This window comes from Macaca thibetana, chromosome 12 (genome assembly GCF_024542745.1).
Source record: "Macaca thibetana thibetana isolate TM-01 chromosome 12, ASM2454274v1, whole genome shotgun sequence".
Classification (NCBI taxonomy): Eukaryota; Metazoa; Chordata; class Mammalia; order Primates; family Cercopithecidae; genus Macaca; species Macaca thibetana.
The window spans coordinates 100258740-100276594 of record NC_065589.1 but is presented as its reverse complement, the minus strand read 5'-3'; positions in this window follow the sequence as shown (position 1 = coordinate 100276594).

Sequence of the window (17855 nt, the reverse complement as noted above, 5' to 3'; positions counted from 1 at the left end):
TTATAATATTGGTAAAATTCAAATAAATGTTGCATATGAAAAAAAGGATTCTGAAGCATTATAAGAAAGTCAGAAATATAAAAGAAAATATATTCATTTTAACAGTATTAATAGTTTCCTCAAAAGTAGCATAAGCAAAATTAAAATACAGCAAGCTAGAAATACTCATTTCTAGCACACGTGAAAGGCAAAGAGCTAATAACTAACATGAGGAATTCAAATAATAAAATTTACAAGTAGGTCAAGTGACAAATCAGGAAAGGAAGATTTTAGTGCGAGTAACTAAATTATACTGAAGTTTGCACAAATTGAAAGCAAATAATTAAAAAGCAAAATGTTCATTCAGTCTTCATGGGAATTAAGCTTGGAGTTCGAAAGTCAAGAGTTATTTATTCATAATAAAATGTGGATAATCAGGAGAAAATTAGCATACCCATGAGCACTGTTTGAGATGCTGCAAATTAGTACAATGTTTTAGAAAGAAATTTGTCAATGTACAATAAACACTTAAACATTTCTTTCTGATGACCTGATTTCACATTTAGAAATTAATTTTTAGGGAATAATCTTATGAAAAAGTTAATATATGAGGATATTCATTTTTATGTTATTTATAATAATAGAGAATAAAATTAATAACTTCAATATTCTATAAGAGAAGAATAAGTGGTTATATTCTTTTTTTTTTTTTTTGAGATGGGGTCTCACTCTGTCACCCAGGCTGGAGGGCAGTGGCATGATCTGGACTCACTGCAAACTCCGCCTCCTGGGTTCACACCATTCTCCTGCCTCAGCTTCCTGAGTAGCTGGGACTAAAGGCGCCCGCCACCACGCCCGGCTAATTTTTTTGTATTTTTTTTAGTAGAGATGGGGTTTCACCATATTAGCTAGGACGGTCTCGATCTCCTGATCTCGCCATCCGCCCGCCTCAGCCTCTCAAAGTGCTGGGATTACAGGCATGAGACACCGCACCCGGCCAGTTATATTCTTATTTAATGAAATATCATTCATTTTATAAAAGTCATAGAAATCTTCCAATTATTCTCTATAGACATGCAACGCCCATGTGTAATAACATGGAGAAAATTATAGGTTCTTTAATTTCTCTCTGAGAGAATATTACAAGTGGCAGGAAGAATCTGGTAAAAATCACTTAAGATAAAAGAGTAACTATAAAACAGGACTGCTCAAATTATATGTGGTAAAGGACCAGTTGTATTGTTATTGTTGTTTTTGTTAATCCTAGCTCATTGCAGGCCAATGTTTTAAAAATAAAATTAAAAGAATTAATAGAAAAATAAAATAAAACAGCACTAAACTGACGTGCTTAATTTTTAGATTCAATTTACACAAAAATTGCTTAGTCAAACCACCACATGAGTTTCTAAACACTTACTCTCAATTTCTGTGCTTATCACAGACTTATAACGACCAATTTACAGACCCCCAAACTGTGGAACACGATCTGAGTAGCATCACAATAGTACATTATATGACTGCTTTCTGCAAAGTGTTGGTCTTATAAACTGCAAAACTTTTGATTTGTTAAATGGTGTACAAGTTTATTATTAAAGGACTAATTGTCATAACATGTATTGAAGGCTTACTCCCTCTCAGTACTAAGTGCTTTACATACCCAAATAATTATTTACTTTGCATAATAACCACGTGAGTAGAATTATTCCATTCGTTTTACAGATACATAGAGGTTAAGTAATGATCCTAGGGACAAACTGCTAGTCAGCAGCCAACCTGAGATTTGAACAGAAGTGTTATGACTGTGAATCCACTGGGAACCACTGTCCCTTGTCATCCCATACCACATTGTCTCTAGGACAAAGCTGAACTGCTCACATCTATGGAATAGAGGCTAAGCACCTTATCTGGAAAGACCGCAGTCTACTGGCAAGGGCAAGAGAACTCACAGAAGCACCTGAGAAGATGAGTGAATAGAATTTAATGGAGGATTGTGCTAGAAACTCCTCTCTCTATTCTGTGATGTCTTTGATACATTTGAGACCCCCCATCTCCAAAATTATTGAGTATAATTGAACATATGGGGAAAGTAAAGAAAGGGCTGACGTGTGTTTCAATGTTTAGTTGTCACTGTTCTTCATAGATTGCAATATACATAACAGACCAAAATTAACTGTGTTAAAAGGTTACACTGGTTTTTAAATGAGAGTAATATTCTTTCTTTCCTTTCTTTTTTTATTTATTTATTTTTCTGAGCCTCAGATACAGAGAGATAAAAATCAATCATGGTGTCTCAGTTCATGACAAAAGTGACCTGGGCAAGGTTCTTGTTTTGTTTCATGTTAATATTTATTTCCCTTTGTCTCAATTCCCTACTTTCATTTCTCTACTCACCAAAAAGGGCAACCATTTTAACATATTTCTCATATAGAAGGGTGTGTGTGCAGGCACACACGTGTGTGTATACATACATATTACACACACATACATATAATCCTTTTATTTGCTTGTGTTCTTGTGTAATATGAATTTTGTGTTTGTATTTTAAACTTCTTTTTTCTCAATGGCATGTTTTTAAGATCTATCTACCTCACAGTTTGTACACGTTACTCATTGCTTCTGAATATGCCACACTGTTCATCGAGAATGCATTCTAACTGCAAGCGCTCTTTTTCTCTTGAAGCTCTGGGTCAAAATAATAATAACATGCTCACCTAAAATAAGTCAACTTAACAAAAAGGAAAACAGTTTTATGTAAAGTTAGATAAGCCAAGTTCTGTAGTGGTCTTCAGATTTTTTATATTACATGCTAACATAAATAAGAAAAGTTAAGATTTATTATCATGTTTTGGTGAATTAAAATAATCAAGCAGTTTTACTTATATGACCCCAGGATTATAAGTCATTATTTGCTATATGTAAGATTCTGGAAGCACAAGGTCATTATGTATACATAATGTTACAGATGTTCATGGCATTTTTAGAGAGTTACTTAGAGTGTTAAACATCCCAGTTACAATCAAACTAATGTTTTAGATATGCTTAGGATTCTGGAAAAACATGATTTAAAATGCTTTAAATTCAGTGAATTTTGACATCGGGACTTGATGCGAAAGTACTTGGATAATTGAACCCACTCTATAAAATCTTGATACAGGAACAGAACAGTTAAATTTAGATAAACCTAATGGAAATTTTTAAACAATTACAAGAGAGTCTAATTTCATTTGAGTGTAGAAGATCAGTGTCCAATATTGCTTAAAAATGACTTTTAAAAATAATATTTCTGCTGGGCGCAGCGGCTCACGCCTATAATCCAGGCAATTTGGGAGACTGAGGCAGGCTGATCGCCTAAGGCCAGGAGTTCAAGACTAGCCTGGCTGACACAGTGAAACCCCGTCTCTACTGTAAATACAAAAATTAGCCTGGCGTGCTGGCAGGCGCCTGCAATCCCAGCTATTCAGAAGGCTGAGGCAGGAGAATTGCTTGAACCCAGAAGGCAGAGGTTGGAGTGTGCCGAGATGGCGCCACTGCAGTCCCGCCTGGGCGACAGAGTGTGGCTCCATCTCAAAAAACAAACAGGATAATAATAATAATATTATCTCAAATAATGTGTGGTGAGGAAATTATTTTATGTGATTCATTTTTGTTTCCTGTTATAAAAAGAAACTGCTTAATGACATGAAGAAATTGACTACATCTAAATGAGAAATTGGCAGTAGTGCCTGGATTAAAAGTTATTGAGCGCACCAAAGGGTGGGCCCCTAGGAAGATAGGAGATACTGATCCTTGTTCATCCAGCTCCTACCATCCAACTGGGCACATGTTGTACATCCAATAATATTTAATGATCCAATGGATAATTTAGCCACTTTAGTAATACTAACCATGAGATTTTTAGGATTTTAGAGGAAGAGTAAAAAATGTACAGGACTTGGGGCAAAGGAAGTATGTAATCTTTGGAGATTTAATATTAAGTGATGAAACGAACATACAGTCAAAATAAATCTTAGGTGCAAAATAAATTTAATATACACACAGGAAAAGCACTATATACATTTCTTAAATTGCTAATACTTTAATATTAATATTAAATCTGGTATTAATGCAAAGGCATTTGATTTATTAAGTATATTCTATCCTGAGTAGAAAATTATAAATTTATGATATGCTATTTTTATTATAAAACAACACTCTGGACCCCACAATTTTGTTTTTATTATTGTTTTTTTTTTTTTTTTTCCAGTCAGAGTAATGGAAAACGCTAGCCCACCCACAAACTTTCTGGTATCTACTGAAACTTGGTTAATTTTTTTTTTTTTTTTTTTTTTTTTTTTTTTTTTTTTTTTTTTTTTTTTTGGTGAGAAACAGTACGAAAGAATTTTGGGATCCCAGTGATATGGCTCTGTTGTCTGAGGAAACACCCAGGGTCCTTGGTCGTCTGCGGAGAAAATTAGCAACACAGACACACGTGGAGTGGATTAAGGAGTGGAAAGATTAGTAGGCAAGAAAGAAGAGAACAGCTCCCCCATACGGGAGGAGGAGGGCGCCCAACGGAATAACCCTGTCTTCTGTGGAAAGCGGTCGGTTATATTACGAGGCTCCGGGAGGCAGTATCTGATTTGCATAGGGTCCAGGGGATTGGTTTGACCAGGTATCTCATTCACTTAACCTTGGGAAAAAACTGGCCGTCCCAACCTCCCTAGCTTTTCATTATGCAAATATGTCTACCTGGCGCAAGTGGCCTTGTCCTGGCTGCCCGCCATAGTGTCCGCACATGTGGCAACAAAGAAAAAGTAGCGGGAACCACCATATTGAGTAGACCTGGCTCTTAGCCGCCTGCATGTACGTATGTAAACCTGTGGCTTCTGTATCAATGCTCGCAGGTCTGGTTTTTCAGACCACTTTCTGTTAGAAACAAAATGTTTTGGGGGCTGCTTTTTTCTTAAAAGAAAAAACCTTACCGAGGACTCTTTTACCCTTTCTAACTGCCTAACTTAATTTCTTAATAACTCCTGTAATACCGGCATAGTTACTCATGCCTGTCATCCCAGCTACATGGGAAGCTCAGGTGGAAGGATTGCTTGAGCCTAGAAGTTGAAGGTTGTAGTGAGCTATGATCCCACCACTGCAATACAGTCTGGGCGATAGTATGAGACCCTGTCTCTTAGAAAAAATAAATAAAAAGAATTTTGAAACCAGTAGTTACATACAAGCATGGGATAGCATGAGGATCAAAAGATTACATGAATTGATACGATTAGTGTCTTCCTTTGATCCAGTCTTTTCAGATAGTGATAGACAATTAGCAATCAAGTTTCTTATTGCACTAATGTGCACGGTGTACCTAGCACTGTAGGTTGCGCACTATAATCAGGGTCAGAGGAAGAAACAGAGAGATTGTCTTCTCTTGCAGATATTAAGATCTAAGAGGAAATACCTAAAAATAATATAAGATGGAAAACATGAAATAAAAGGCAAAAGTAACTTGAGAAAGGGAGAAATGACATCTGGCTAAACTGGCGAAAGAGGATTTCTTGGAAAAGGTCATACTTATATCTGTATTGAGAGTTTTATATCAAGCAACATGTATATAATACGATATATTAAGATCACAGTCACCTCACAGGGAGATCTGATGAAAGACAATGTGTGCAGTGCAGTCAAGTTAGAAGGTCTAGGTACTCGTCTTGGCACCACTGCATGGCATATGTTACCTTGGGCATATCTTTATTTTGTCCAAGCCTCATTTTCCTAATTAAAAATGGATAATAAAGTTCTATACTACCTTGATTGGTGGTCAAGAGGAATAGCATTGATAAGAGTAATTCTATCATAGATTATTCTCCCTACTTCTTAGAATTATTACCTTGATAAGTTGAGACAATATAAACAGTTTGCCTACTTACTGGAAAACTCTATATATAATGTATTGTTTATAATAAAATAGTAATCTGGAGGCAAAATCCAAAACGGAATATGTTCAACTATTTTGTACTATAGTGAACATGACATAATAGCTACAAGGGGAAACATTTTTTGGACTGTGGCATCAGATTTTGTGAATTTAAATCCTAGCTTTACCACCAAGTGGCAATGACAAGCTCTCTAAGCCTTGGAGTCTCTTCCTGTAAAATGGAGTTAATGATAGCTTTTATTTAATAATGTTATGAAAACTAAAAGAGAATATTTTAAAAGCACTTAGCATACTATTTGTCATTATGGTAATTGATCAATATGTATTAGGTTTTGTTGATTTATTGAAAATATATATCCCAGTAGTTAAAGAATTAACAAATAGAGTAAAAGGCACCTCCCATAATCCTCTTCAATGACTAAATATTATGTTGAGAAGAATACTATACAAAGTTGGACCAAACAGTGAGTTTTTTCACCATTAGTTTACAATGCAAAGGAAAGTATAGAAGAGAGAAAAAGTTGATGCATAGGAAAGCAAACTTGTTGCCCATTAATAAAAAATTTAGTATGAGTGCCACATCTTAGAGTCTGGTCCTCAAGTTTGCAAACTTGGAAATTTTAGGTTTCTGAATAACAAGTTAACTCATGCTAATCAATCCATCTTAATTGAAGTTTCTTATCTGCAGTTCCACATTGAACCACATTACATAGAAAATGTTTGGAGTGACAATTTTCTTAATTGTTCCAATGAGTACCATTTTAGGGATACATGTGAGAAGTTAATTCATAACATTCAATGGATGTCTTGGGGCATCAGCGCCTAATTCTCTCATGATATTCCAGTTAAAAGATATATATTTTCTTTTTTTGTTGTGTCTCTGCCAGGCTTTGGTATCAGGATGATGCTGCCTCATAAAATGAGTTAAGGAGGAGTCCCTCTTTTTCTATTGTTAGGAATATTTTCAGAAGGAGTGGTACCAGCTCCTCTTTGTACCTCTGGTAGAATTTGGCTATGAATCTGTCTGGTCCTGGGCTTTTTTTGGTTGGTAGGCTATTAATTACTGCCTCTTCAGAACTTGTTATTGGTCTATTCAGGGATTCGACTTCTTCCTGGTTTAGTCTTGGGAGAACGTATGTGTCCAGGGATTTATCCACTTCTTCTAGATTTTCTAGTTTATTTGCATAGAGGTGTTTATAGTATTCTCTGATGGTGGTTTGTATTTCTGTGGGATCAGTGGTGATATCCCCTTTCTCATTTTTATTGTGTCTATTTGATTCTTCTCTATTTTCTTCTTTATTAGTCTGGCTAGTGGTCTTTCTATTTTATTAATCTTTTCAAAATACCAGCTCCTGGATTCATTGATTTTTTTGAAGGAGTTTTCATGTCTCTGTTGCCTTCAGTTCTGCGCTGACCTTAGTTGTTTCTTGTCTTCTGCTGGCTTTTGAATTTGTTTGCTCTTGCTTCTTTAGTTCTTTTAATTGTGATGTTACAGTGTTGATTTTAGATCTTTCTTGCTTTCACCTTTGGGTATTTAGTGCTATACATTTCCCTCTAAAGACTGCCTTAGCTGTTTCCCAGAGATTCTGGTTCATTGTGTCCTTGCTCTCATTGGTTTCAAAGAACTTATTTATTTCTGCCTTGGTTTCATTACTTACCCAGTAGTCATTCAGGAGCAGGTTGTTCAGTATCCATGTAGATGTGCGGTTTTAAGTGAATTTCTCAGTCATGAGTTCTAATTTGATTGCACTGTGGTCTGAGAGACTATTCTGATTTCCATTCTCTGCATTTGCTGAGAAGTGTTTTACTTCCAATTATGGTGGTCAAGTTTAGAATAAATGTGATGTGGTGCTGAGAAGAACGTATATTCTGTTGATTTGGGGTGGAGAGTTCTGTAGATGCCTATTAGGTCCATTTGGTCCAGAGCTGAGTTCAAGCCCTGAATATCCTTGTTGATTTTCTGTCTCATTGATCTGTCCAATATTGACAGTGGAATGTTAAAGTCTCCCACTATTATAATGTGGGAGTCTAAGTCTCTTTGTAGGTCACTAAGAACTTGCTTTATGAATCTGGGTGCTCCTGTATTGGGTACATACACATTTCGAATAGTTAGCTCTTCTTGTTGCATTGATCCCTCTCCGTTATGTAATGCCCTTCTATTTTTTTTTTTTTTTTTTTTAATCTTTGTTAGTTTAAAGTCTGTTTTATCAGAGACTAGGATTGCAATCCCTGCTTTTTTTTGCTTTCCATTTGCTTGGTAAATAGTCCTCCATCCCTTTATTTTGAGCCTATGTGTGTCTTTACACTTGAGATGGGTCTCCTGAATATAGCACACTGGTGCGTCTTGATTCTTTACCCAATTTGCCAGCCTGTGTCTTTTAATAGGGGAATTTAGCCCATTCACATTTAAGGTCAATATTCTTATGTGTGGATTTGATCCTGCCATTATGATGCTAACTGGTTATTTTGCCCATTAGTTGACACAGTTTCTTCATAATGTCAATGTGCTTTACAATTTGTTATTTTTTTCAGTGGCTGGTACTGGTTTTTACTTTCCATATTTATCACTTCCTTCAGAACCTCTTGTAAGGCAGGCCTGGTGGTGACAAAATCTCTCAGCAGTTGCTTGTCTGTAAAGGATTTTATTTCTCCTTCACTTATGAAGCTTAGGTGCGAAAATCCTGTGTAAAATACTGGCAAACCAAATCCAGCAGCACATCAAAAAGCTTACCCACCACAATCAAGTCGGCTTCAACTCTGGGATGCAAGGCTGTTTCAACACACTCAAATCAATAAACGTAATCCATCACATAAACAGAATCAATGAAAAAAAAAAACACACACATGATTATCTCAGTAGATGCAGAAAAGGCCTTCGATAAAATTCAACACCCTTTGTGCTAAAATATCTCATAAACTAGGATTGATGGAACTTATCTCAAAATAATAAGGGCTATTTATGAAAAACCCACAGCCAGATTAATACTGAATGGGCAAAAGCTGGAAGCATTCCCTTTGAAAACCGGCACAAGACAAAGATGCCCTCTCCCCACCACTCCTATTCAACATAGTACTGGAAGTTCTGGCCAGTGCAATCAGGCATAGAAAGAAATAAAAGTTATTCAAATAGGAAGAGAGGAAGTCAAGTTGTCTCTGTTTGCAGATGGACATGATTGTATATTTAGAAACCCCCACCGTCTCAACCCCAAATCTCTTTAAGCTGATAAGCAACTTCAGCAAAGTCTCAGGATACAAAATCAGTGTGCAAAAATCACAAGCATTCCTATACTCCCATAACAGACAAACGGCCAAATCAAGAGTGAACTCCCATTCACAATAGCTACAAAGAGAATAAAATACCTAGGAATAGAACTTACAAGGAATGTGAAGGACCTCTTTAAGGAGAACTACAAACCACTGCTCAAGGAAATAAGAGAGGATACAAACAAACTGAAAAACATTCCATACTCATGGATAGGAAGAATCAATATGCTGAAAATGGCCATACTGCCTGCCCAAAGTAATTTATAGATTCAATGCTGTTCACATCAAGCTACCATTGCCTTTCTTCACAGAATTAGCAAAAACTATTTTAAATTTCATATGGAATGAAAGAAAAAAAAGCCCATATAGCCAAGACAATCTTAAGCAAAAGAACACAGCCAGCAGCATCACGCTGCCTGACTTCAAACTATACTACAAGGCTACAGTAACCAAAACAGCATGCTACTGGTATCAAAACAGATACATAGACCAATGGAACAGAACAGAGGCCTCAGAAACAATACCACACATCTACAACCAACTGATCTTTGACAAACCTGACAAAAACAAGCAATGGGGAAAGGATTCACTATTTAATAAATGGTGTTGGGAAAACTGGCTAGCCATATGCAGAAAAGTGAAACTGGACCCCTTCCTTACACCTTATACAAAAATTAACTCAAGATGGATTAAAGACTTAAATGTAAGACCTAAAACCATTAAAAAAACCCTATAAGAAAACTTAGGCAATACCATTCAGGACATATGCATGGGCAAAGACTTCATGACTACAACACCAAAAGCAATGGCAACAAAAGTCAAAATTGACAAATGGGATCTAATTAAACTAAAGAGTTTCTGCACAGCAAAAGAAACTGTAACCAGAGTTTATAGACAACCTACAGAATGGGAGAAAATTTTTGTAATCTATCCATCTGATAAAGGAGTAATATCCAGAATCTAGAAGGAACTTAAACAAATGTATGAGAAAAAAACAAATAACCACATCAAAAAGTGGGCAAAGGATATGAACAGATACTTCTCAAAAAAAAAGACATTTATGCAAAAAAAAAAAAAAAAAAAAAATATGAAAAAAAGCTCATTTTCATTGGTCATTAGAGAAATGCAAATCAAAACCACAATGAGATACTATCTCACACCAGTTAGAATGGTGATCATTAAAAAGCCAGGAAACAATAGATGCTGGAGAGGATGTGGAAAAATAGGAACGCTTTTACACTGTTGGTGGGAGTGTAATTTAGTTTAACCATTGTGGAAGACAGTGTGGCAATTCCTCAAGGATCTGGAACCAGAAATAACATTTGACCTTGCAATCTCATTACTCATATACACAAAGGATTATAAATCATTCTACTATAAAGACACATGCACAAATATGTTCATTGCAGCACTATTCACAATAGCAATGATTTGGAACCAACCCAAATGGCCATCAATGATAGACTGGATAAAGAAAATGTGGCACATATACACCATGGAATACTATGCAACCTTAAAAAATGATGAGTTCATGTCCCCTGCAGGGACATGGATGAAGGTGGAAACCATCATTCTCAGCAAACTAACATAGGAACAGAAAACCAAACACCACATGTTCTCACTCATAAGTGGGAGTTGAACAATGAGAATACATGGACACAGGGAGGGAACATCACATATCAGCACCTGTTGGGAGGTAGGGGGCCAGTAGAGAGATAGCATCAGGAGAAATACCTAATGTAGATGACGGGTTGATGAGTGCAGAACACCATAATGTCATGTATATACCTATGTAACAAACCTGCACATTCTGCACATGTATTCCAGAACTTAAAGTGTAATAACAAAGAGAGACCTAGAGAATATGTATGCTACTTGCTAGATCTATATTTATCTGCATACATTTCATATCTATATCTATACATGTATTTATATATCTATACCTATCTATATATCTGTTTATTTACTTATTTCTTCTTTTCTTCCTTCTTTCCTTTCATCTATTTATCTTTATAGAGAGAAGTTATCTATTTATAATAAGAAGTATGACTACTGAGTTTATTAACTGAACAGTATTTTCATTCCTGCAGGCAGACCTACATGAATGCCAATTATTATCAGAAACACTATTGTTGGAATATAAAGTGGTAGTGCCACTGAGTCATGAGTACATGATTTATTTCTCTCCCCAATAAAGGTAGAGTTTCTGCAAAGACTGGACAATTAGTTGTGGTCCAAGGCACATTCTCTCTCTCCTGAGCCTTAGGCACAGAGCCACTATATGCCTTCTTGACTTTCTTTTCAATGATTTTCTAAAAAACCTTTCTTCTGATTGAAGCATCTTCAATTTAGATATCTGTCATACATATTATTATGCTAAAAAAGTGTGCTTGACTTAAACATATGGCTTGCATGTTTTAAAGAAGGGGATTCTCTTCCCAAGGAGCTTAAAATATTTTAAAATCTCTAATTGCATATCGCATTTTAGATGTGATCTTTGCGGATATATTTCAAGCATCTCATACATTTCCTTACTTTGTTCTTTCCCTTCACAATAGAATATAGAATTGACAGACTTAGCCTTAATGATCATCCATCTGAGTCAAATTCTTTTTCACTTTCAGCTCTCCTAATGAGTCTCACCTTTGCTTTAGGTATATCAAGGTTAGAAACCTGTATTTTATTATTAGAACCAGCTCTCATTTTCTGGTTTTTACTCATTTTAATAAAAGCAAGAGAGCAAGATATATAATATAACAATGGTAAAGTATTTTTTTACTATCAGAATGTTCTGTTATTTAAATGACATGTAAAAGTGGAACTACCGTGTTTGAAGTGTAATCACAACTAACTAGGAGACCCACTAGCCTGCACTTTCCTCTCTTCCAGCCAAAGAGCAAAGAAATTCCTAAGACATATTTGTAGTGCCATACTGTGAGGTTTAAAAAACACCGCAAAGATAGATGCTGGATAGAGACATTTAGATGCAAAGATGAAATAGGTAAATGCCTGCCTGATCTGTAGTGTAGTAGTTGCAGTATGTTAGTGATGCAGTGTATCAGTTTCCTTTTTCTGCTGGAACAAATTACCACAAATTTAGTGACTTAAACAAGACAAATGTATTATCTTACAATGCTGTAGGCCAGACTAGAAGTCCAAGCTGGATCTCAGTGAGCTGGTGTCAAGATAGCAGCCGAGTTCCATTCTTTTCTGGAGGCTCTAGGGTTTTGATATATTTCCTTTCCTTGGTTATTTGGGTTCTCGGCACAGTTCAATTTCTTGTGGTTGCGATTTCCATTTTCTTGCTGGCTGTCAGACAAGAGCTGTTCCCTGGGTCAGCTCTTGGCTGACAATTCCATGACTGATGGTCCCCTTCCTCCATCTTCAAAGCCTTTCACAGCAGCCCTGTCTCCCTCATGCTTTGAATCTTTCCTCCTTTTTTCTTTTTCAAGGTTCTAACCTAGCAAGAATAGGTTCTCCACTTTTAAAAACATATGCCATATGATTAAATCAACCAGATAATCCAAGATAATCTCCCCACCTCAGAGTCTGTATTCATGATCGCATATTAAAGTCAAGTTTTCCATGTAAGACAACATATCTACAGATTTCAGGGATTAGAACATTGACATCTTAGGGATGGGGGAGAGGTTATAATTATTCTCTTTACCACATGTAGTGTTTGTGTAGTCATTTGCATTTGCTTCTAATGTGGAGTCTTGACCAACAGGCCATGCTGGATTTAAATAGCTCCTTTAATCAGTTCACATCCTAGATATTATTTTGACCATTGAGGATGCTTTGCCTACCACAGTTTGATTAATTATATATATATATTTTTTTTTTTCTGGTGAATTCCTAGAGGAGAATCTCGTGTTTTGATTTCTAATATCTTAATTGAATTTAAGAAAAACTCACAATTGCCCATGTGCAATCAGCATAATAAAGGGGGTTGCATTTTAGACCATGGGTCATCAGATTAATGAGACTATTAATAGTCCTGCCAGCCATTTAGCCATTAAAACCAGTACACATACACAAAGCATGGATGGTTACTGAAGTGACAGAATTGGCCCAAAGCTAGACTGACTAAAGTTTTGAATAAACTGAAGAATGAAACTTTGACATGCTTATCTGAATGTAATTGGAAATTCAGATCTCTATATAGTCACTTATCCTTAAGTTCTAAGTCATCGCATTTCATCTGTTATTTATAATCTTATTTGGATTTCAGAAAAAAATTCAATACTTCATTACATCTCTTAATGTATATTTTACCTTTAAAATTTGGTTACTCTTTGAGCCAAGAGCACAACACGTATTCTTGTGCACAGGAGTTAAGAACCGCCACCAAAAGTGGCACTCATATAATGGAGATAGAGTTGTTGGTCCAACCTTGGTGTCTGAATGGTAATTTGAATAATGAAGAAAATGACATTACTCCTTCTGAGAACTCCAGGGCAGAATCTTCCCATGGCATCATGGCTTTGGGCCAGCCATTTCCCAGGCATAGTGAGTAGCGGAGGAAGGGAAGGATACTAATAGCCCTACTGGGGTTGCTTTTGTTAGCCTTAGTTACTAGAAGCTGACGTGACTGCTATCCAAGGCAGAACTTCTATAAAAAATCCAGCAGTGGAACACTATACATGCCTATTGTGCTAATAAGAGAGAGAAAAACTAGAAGTTTCTTTTCTCTCTCACTTGGGATACTAAAGGGCAATAGAGCAGCTATCAGCAAAAAGTCCAGAGGCACAAATCTAGCAACACAGAGAGAACTCAAAAGTTGCATTTCACAAATGGCAAACACATGTTATGTTTTCTCTGCATTCCCTACGGGTCAGGCTATTTCTTAAGTGCCAATTCCCATCACAGTTGGCGCCTTTGGCACTTCTGAAATATAGGGTGTTTGGCATTCAGCTGGGGAATTTCACTGTTCGGGAACCAAGGACTGAAGAAAGCAAGTGACCAGGTCAGCTGCTGCCAATCACCATCTCTGCTCCACAGGGGTTCAGTCAAAGGAGAATACAGCTTCAGGTCTCCCTTTAGGGAAGTTTCTCTCTCATTGCCAGAGTTAGTCCAACTAGATTTCTACTCTCCTCTAAAATTCTGACAAGCAATATGGAAGGAAAAAAGTAGCACATTTCCGAAAATAAAAAATGTGCACAAATAATGACATTACAGGGTAAAGTCACACAACTTATTAAATACAAAGCAATGAATAATACTACATGGGTTAGAAAATACCAGAGTTCAAAGTTATTCTTTGCCAGGATTTTAATGAGTCGAACAAATACAATACATTAATGAGTGCATTGTTGCATTCAAAGACTTTGATTCATTTCTAAATAAAAAGAATGGCAAAACAACCTCCCAGTCCCAAAGGGGCAAATTTAGGGGCATGTTAAAACACGTCTTTCAGGTTCATCTCATAACAAATACATTTCAGGAATGACTAAATCAAAGTGTCATGACCCAAAGAGAAACAATAACAAGCTCATTGGTAAACTTATCATTGCTGGAAGAAGAGTGGGCTATGAAAATGATCTTTGAAACTAAAAATCTCTTTAAAGCATTGTAGAATTTGCTATCAGCACAAATTGAGAGTAAAGAAATAATTACCAAAATCTAACCAGCTATAAATTTCCATCTACTGGGCAGAAATCCACATCAGAATGTGAGAAAGCACAAGAATTTTCTTCTTAAATGTTACATTGTGCCAGAGGAATTATAAACAGCAGGCACCATCAATAATGTTTTTCTTTAAGAAATGGGACTGAACTCTATCTGCACCACCACTGAGACAGGCACCTGGACGTGAGCACAGAAATACCAACCAACTTCACATGTAGCTGGAAAGTCTCAAAGTTCTGTGCCCTTTGTCTTTTCCAACACACATGATTACTTAACTTTCATGCATAGCTGTAGAAAATAAGACTCTTTTTTTAATTGTGCAAACTTAAACCAATTTGTTTGTGAAACACCAAACTATCCCATATTGAAACTGGTTTGGAAGACCTTCATATGTAATGATAATCTATTTGGCTTGCAAAATTCACGTGAAACCTGCATAGAAATTCTGTATATTTTCATTGCTTCCACAATTTTCTCTCCTCCCCATTATAGGCTAAGAGGGCATATCTATGTCCTGGCAGTAAATAATTGCAGGATAATATATGTTAGCATTCCCTTATAAATAAATATTCCCTTGAAGAACCAAACAGAGTAGAAAGGGCAGGCATAATGCATTACACTTATTTAACTTCATTGCATCATTTTATTTAAGGCCCAAGCTGATCCCCTTAGCATGGCTATAATTTCTTTTGGTCTACACAGTGTACTTTGGGTTAATGAGGTCAAGTCAATCTCTATATGGTACCCTAAGCTCATGCCATCTCTTAATAAAACATACTCTTCTGGTGACAAGAGGAGAAAAAGGGAACAAATTTATGTGGATCAGACTGAAATCTGGCAACATTTTAGATTTCCCCTTTTCCTCATGCCCCATATTAAATTTGATCCTTGAAAATGTCTCCCACATTGGCTCTCTCCACTGCATCTCCTTCAGCTCCAGCTTTAATTCAAGCTATCATTCTCACCTGGTTTGTGGAGTAATCAAACAGATCCCTCTGCGTCCCATCTGTCATTCTATTCTACACTGATACCACAGGTATATCCAAAGCACATATTTAACATACTTTCTCTCTTATTTAAACTCTCTGGTTGCTTGGCTAATTCTTTGCATGTGCACATAGACAGCATTCCCGTTAGTGGCATTTAATGCCCCTGGGCAAGTAACAACAGCTCACCACCCAAACAGGAGTCAAGTAACATATCCTAAGCTTCTGGGACTTGGAAATATCATGAGAAAAAAATTGAACATGGCTTATGGCAGGAGTCCAGACCTATGCAGACATGTGTGATGGATCGGAAGATCTTATAGAGACCTGATTTCAGGAAGTAACAACTTTGGTTCTGAGAAGAAAATTTCAAAAAAAAAAAAAAAGAAAGAAAACAAATTAATTAAAGTGGAGTATACCCAACAGCCATGTTTGCTAACCACCATAAGCTAGTTTTAAGGTGCATTGTGAAGCCACCTGAGTCCACTCAACCCAACTGTGTGCCCTACCTTCAAAGCATATATGCTGTCTGCAAAGATGAGTGTCATTAAATAAATCCTGATATCATTATGTAGTATGAAGCTTTGGATCTCTATAGCTAGGCATCTTCTCTTCTTAGACAAGCATTTGAAGAAAGAAGTTATTTCTTTACCATCCAAAGAGAAGCACACATAGTTGAAATGAGTAGAATAGACAGTAAGAATATCTGCAGTTTCAAGTGGAGAAAATGCAGATGTCCCTGATACTTTGAAGCCAGGTATGAATCTCCAAGCATTCAAAGATCTAGATAGAGATAGACACAGAGAATCACTAGCAGATGCCTTAAATGTGCAGGTGATCCAGAGATTTAAAAAAATAGGACCAAAAGTCACAGATGCTCACCCTGGAAACATGTTTAAGTCACCTGTGGCCATTTTTGAAAATTCTTAAAGAGACATAAGGAAAGAGACAAAGTTCTGATATAGGTTTTTGACAGCAACCTGACTAACTTTCCATCAGTGAGCATTTGTATTAGTTAGGATGTTTTGGCTGAAAGTGGTAAAAGGCTCAACTCAATATAACTTAAACAGAAAAGGTATCTGCTATCTCATAAGAGGAGTCCAGGGATAGGTTGGTTCCAATGTCGTTAATTCAGGGGCTAAACATCATCATCAAGAACATAGATACTGTGCACCTTTCTCCTCATCCAACTTCAGAATGTCACCTTGACCCTTTGACTTGTTCCTCATATGGGTAAAGTAGTTGCAGATAGGTAGTTGCACCTTATCATCTAAAAGTAGATAAGGTGATTCTTTAAGATCAGAGACACTTTTCTCATTTATACACCCACATTCTTCACATCTGACTGGGTAAGCTATGTTTTTTACTCACCCTAAACTAGTTACTAGCAATGGGAATTAGAATACCTGAATAGGCTTAGACAAATTTCTACTCGTCCTGAATGAAACTGGGGTCTTGTTAGCCAGGACAGTGTGGCAGAAATTATAGTTTTATTGGCATATATAATGTTGTCAATACCTAGCAGTCACAAACCACTGTGATCTAGGTCAGTACTTTGCAAAGCTTAGATTCTGATTCAGTGGATCTCAGGTAGAGCCCATGATTCTGCATTCTAATAATCTCATAAGTGATGTTGCTGCCAGTCCATGGACCACACTGTAAATACCAATCATTTAGGTGACATTCAAATAACTTTTTGTTTCATTGGCTTTAATAGCTTTCAGAACAAAATCGATGTTCCTTAGCATGAATGTCATACACGATTCTTCATTTCACCTAATCTTGTAACAATTCTCATTGCTGTTGATAACTTTAATGCAATGTGCTCCAATATGGCCATGCTATATTCAAAGTTCTGTGAGTTTAACGCCCTATGGCTTTTTTGCTCTCACATTTATCATTTCTTCTTCATACAATAGAATTTCTCATCCTTTGATTTCTATTTCCTTTCTTCTGGTAAAATCAGTTACTTTGGGAAGACTTACCTAATCCCAACTCTTCATACCTTACTATATGTTAGGTACCTCTTTTGGGTCCAATAACCCTATAATTGTAAATCACTTTGTAATGTAATTATTTCT